Consider the following 4972-nt stretch of genomic DNA (forward strand, 5'->3'; position numbering starts at 1 on the left):
CCATCCGGCCCTTCTGACATGTGCATACCCCCAGCCCAGATGAAACATGAAAAGGGGGCCCCCTGCTCTGTGCATGCCCCCTGCCCGGATGAAGCATGGGAGGGGGCCCCCTGCTCTGTCACCTGAGGGAAAAGTGAGTGCATCATGCCAACTGTTTCATTTTTGCATTTTGCTTTTTTTTTTTTCCTATTTACTTCTGTGATTTAAGGGAAAGGACTTTGCAATATGACTAAATGGGAACTATGTCTGGCTTTCAGCTAAGATCATAGATTTCAAACACTGACTCCTGAAGAAACACCCACAAACACGCACACACACTTCACACACAGTTTACAATGTAATCTAATGCAACTTTTGAGTTGCTATATTGGCAAAAGCAGTGAGAAATTGGGAATACAATTTTCCAAAACAATGAGCATGGGGGAGTCCAAGGGCTTTGAGGTCCCTCAAGTCACAAATTACCTATTTATTAACATGGGCAGAGAAAAAGAGAAAAACTATTCCCTCATATGATTCTCCTACACATTGCTTTTGTTTGAGGCAAGGCATTAGCAAGTTAAGTGTGCAATCTAGAACCGACCTGTTTCATCTTGCCAGACTTACTTTTCTCCATACTTTGGGGCTATACATAGTAAGAAATTGGATTAAAATTGTATGACACATGTCCCCATGAACTGCAGAATACGAACTGTACAAATCCACAGTTTACATTCCATGGCTATAACATATTTACAAAAATATGTATACTTTTTTAAAATCTATAAACAGATTTTAGAAAAGTATCTTCATAGAGTATTTCCTAAACTTTTTGTTCCAAATAGTTTTGAAAGGACATTTTTATTCTGTCCCCACTTCTTTGGTTAATATGTGCAATGAATTGCATTTTTATTCTGTTGCTCTTTTCAGTGACATCACGTAGAAGTAAGTACATAAGTAAATCATTGTTATTTGATGAATTCTATATAATAAAAACAAGCATGTGTATGCTGATATTTTTATTTTCTAGCCGATTGGGGACTTTCCTTAACTATTTCACTCTCACAAACTAGAAGCTCAGCAAACAAATTCAGAAAGGGGAGATGGTAGGATGGATGACCCCAGACTAAGGGGTTAACCTAGTTCTATTTTACAGTCAAGGGTCACCATACATGTGCTGCTAGCATATGACATAATTAGAAACAAAAAGCAGCCAGGCCAACCTCTAATAAAAGTGACTCAGATACATGCTAAAGAGATACCCAGCAAAATCACCTGCCCACTGTGTCATTCCTAGTCCCTGTCCCCCAGCCTGAGCACCAGACCCTTCATTTCACTTTCTGCTTTTCCGGAAACAGCAATTTTCAGAGTCAGAACACTGAATTTTAATCCAGATCTACCACTTGTTCCATGACTTGGCCTATTTTTCCAGTCTTTAGTTTTGCCGTCTATTCAATGAGGATAAATATAATAATGCTGAAAAATTTTTGTAATAATCTATTTGTTCACTCAACAGATACTGAATTCTTACTGAGTGTCAAGGACTGTTCCAGGTGCTGGAAATACAGCAATGGGGAAAAAACTAAGTTCTTGTGCTGCTGTTCCTTATTTTTCTAGAGAAGAGGTCATGGTAACATAACATAATGTAATGTTGTACACGAAAAGTAATAAGGTAGAGACAACCAATAGGAAGAAAAAGCAGAGGGGAAGAATAGAGATTGGCAAACAGGTGATTTTTAGAGAAGATGATTGTTCCAAGACTAAAGTGCATGTATGAGAAGAGAATGCCAGGAGCTCAGCTGTGAGCCTGATGCTGAGGAGCCTTGCTGCATGGAAAGTAATTCTATGTGTGGCTGACCATACTGGTAAAAGGAAAAGCCTCACTACGTTACAGGGACTTAGTTAGAAGGACTCAGACTTTTCACTGAAGCTTCAAAAAAGTCACACCAATAAGGACAAGTTCCCTATTTTATAGCTATAGTTCAAATACATAATTGAAAACACTAGTGCTAATTCTCAATTACAAGAATATAGAACCAACTTAAGTGCCCATCAACCAAAGAGTCAGTAAAGAAAATGTGGTATATATACACCATGGAGTACTACTCAGCCACAGAAAAGAATGTTATAATGTCTTTTGCAGCAACTTGAATGGAGCTGGAAGCCATTATTCCCAGTAAGGTAACTCAAGAATGGCAAACCAAGTATCACATGTTCTCACTTGTAAGTAGGAGCTAAAGTATGAGGATGCAAAGGTATAAGAATGATATAATGGACTTTAGGGACTCAGGGAGGAAGGCTGGAAGAGGATTGAGGGAAGGATAAAAGACCACAGGTTGAGAACAGTGTACACTGCTTGGGTGATTGCTGCATTAAAATCTCAGAAATCCCCACCGAAGAACTCATCCACGTGACCAAAAACCACCTGTACAAACAATTTAAATTTAAATTTTTAAAAATCCTTCACATCTAGAAAACAAAAGAAAAATGCTTGTTCTAGTTAAGACCAAAACCTTAAGGACAAAAACTAAGGACAAAAGTGGAATACACTCATCTTAGAAAAGCTTAGAACAAAATTCCACATAATGAAAGTGATGTGCCAGGAATTACAAGGATCCCACCCTGTTTTTTCTTGCCATAAAGATGTTTTATTAGGTCAAACTACACACTATGAAGGTCCCACCCTTTTTTTGCCATAAAAGTGTTAGGCAAAACTACACACTGTAAAAATGCTTTACAATGTAGCAGGAGGAGATGTAAAGACTCGAAGTACAAAGAAGTAACACGTATCCTTGCAAGGTCATCTCAGGTTGTGACCCTGGGCTGGGCAAGGACACCCCTCAGAGAATGACAGCCACTGAGGAGGGCTGTCAGAGAGGCCCCTTTTCCTGCTCCAAGAACAGGCTGGGGGAGTCTGGGGGACCTCTCCCACCTCTGCTGCTTCCAGGAGACACTTCTTTCAAGATGAGGCACTATCCTCCTTGCCAGTTCTCGTTTGCCCCCAATGGCCCATTGTCAACACTCGAACAGAGAGGAGCATCACCTGTTTTCCCTGACACACCTGAGGCCATTGGGTATGCCCAGGGGATCTGGGATGGACCGTGTACATCTGTCCACCCCCAGGCTATGCTTGCTTTATCTTGTCTGTGTGATATGCGGGAGGGGAATTACCAAGAGGTCATCACATAGGCCATGGACAAGTTCTATAAGAGCCAGGTAGAAGAGCACTGTCCTGGCATGCTGCCCAGCACCCAGCTCACACACACATCTCTTATTTGACAGCTTTCCTGAAGCAGGCTTTGAAGTCCAGGCTCCCTGACAAGCCTCAGGAGGAGACTCTGCTAGGCTAGGGTCCCGGGCTAAAGGTCCCATCCCCAAGGGTGATAACCTCACCAGTCTCATCCTGACAATCTTGGATTATTTTTGCCCTGAAGTTTTGGAGTGGGAGTCAGGCAGACAGGAGACAGTGCCCCTTAGCCAACTTTCCAGAGAACATCAGCCCTCCAGACTGGGGCAGGTCAGACCTCCACTAGGCCATTCTTACTGGTTGCCAGCTGAGGGAAACAGCACTTGTGAGCACCTGCCTGTTTCCCCAGGTCCTGTTCAGAAACCCCACCTGTGCCTTTGGACCAAGACTACCCCAAGCACGCAGGCCAGCAACCTTATCTACAGCCTTCACAACTGAATCCCCTTATTTGTGGGGTTCACGGCATGAGTATATGGTGGGCTCAATTCCTGCCTACCAGCTCCTGCCAGATACCCATGCCCACCTCATTAAGACAGTGAGGCCACACAGACACACCCAGGCCATTATAGTAAGGGGGTGGCTGGGGCCCTGCTTGCCCACCCTTCATTGCTGGTTCAGGGCCAACAGTCCAATCACATTCCTACCCTGAGGTGATACACTGGGGACATTATACACCGGGGTCACTGACCACTTATAAAATTCCATGAACAGGCCCAGCTGGTCCCCTGGAAGTTTGGTAAATAGGATAAATCAAGGCTTACCTTCAGAAACAGGTTCCCCACCGAGTAGCTGCCCAAGGCCCAGGTCAGCCCCAAGTTTGTGTGAAGCCTGCCTGCCATGTCCACAGCCCAGGTCGACCCCTCCAGGAGCCACTGGGCTGCTTGTTCCTGGGATGTGACAAGCCCAAGACAGCCGCAGCCTTGCAGGACCACTATGCCCATCAGAAAGCGGTACCCAGGGGCCTATAGAAAGAAGAGGAGGTGAAACCAAGTGCCATAAAAATACGTTATTAGGCCAAACTATGCACTATCAAAATGCTTTAAAATGTAGCAGGAGGAGATGTAAAGATTCAACGAGGTAAGAGAAAGTAACAATGGCTATCAGAATACACTAAAGAATCCACACTACTTCTCCCTTTACCTGGAAAAGGAAGCTTCTAGGCTACCTCCTCCTGAGCTGTGGCGTCTTGGTATAACTGATATTCTGACACCAGGGCGTTAAGGTTGCTCTCGGTGAACTCCGTCTCATCCATGCCCTCCCTTGTGTACCAGTGCAGGAAGGCCTTGTGCCTGAGCATAGCTATACACTGTTTGGCATCGCGTTTGAAGAGTTCCTGGATGGCTGTGTTGTTACCGGTGAAGGTGGCTGGCATTTTTAGCCCCCGGGGTGGGATGTCACAGATGGCTCTTTTCCCGTTGTGAGGGAGTCACTCAGCAAAGTAGCTGCTGTTCTTGTTCTGGATATTAAGCATTTGCTCATTCATCTCCCTGATGGACATGTGACCTCTGAGAATGGCAGCCACGGTTAGGTAGCCGCCATGTCAGGGGTCACAGGTTGCCATCATATTCTTAGCATCGAAGAGCTGCTGAGTGAGCTCAGCCACGGTCAGGGCCCGGTACTGCCGGCTGGTCAGTGTGGCCAAGCCAGGCATAAAGAAATGCAGCCTAGGAAATGGAGCCATGCTCACAGGCAGCTTCAGCAGGTCGGCATTTAGCTGGCCCAGGAAGTGCAGGCACGTGGTGACCCCAC

The 4972-nt window shown here is 44.9% G+C and overlaps 1 pseudogene; it reads right to left on the bottom strand.

Moving 5' to 3' along the window:
- Positions 1–4308: 4308 nt before the first annotated feature.
- On the bottom strand, positions 4309–4919 carry LOC116547790 (annotated as a pseudogene).
- Positions 4920–4972: the final 53 nt, after the last annotated feature.

Source organism: Sapajus apella, unplaced genomic scaffold (assembly GCF_009761245.1).
Source record: "Sapajus apella isolate SASKATOON/1434 unplaced genomic scaffold, GSC_monkey_1.0 scaffold4741, whole genome shotgun sequence".
NCBI classification, from domain to species: Eukaryota; Metazoa; Chordata; class Mammalia; order Primates; family Cebidae; genus Sapajus; species Sapajus apella.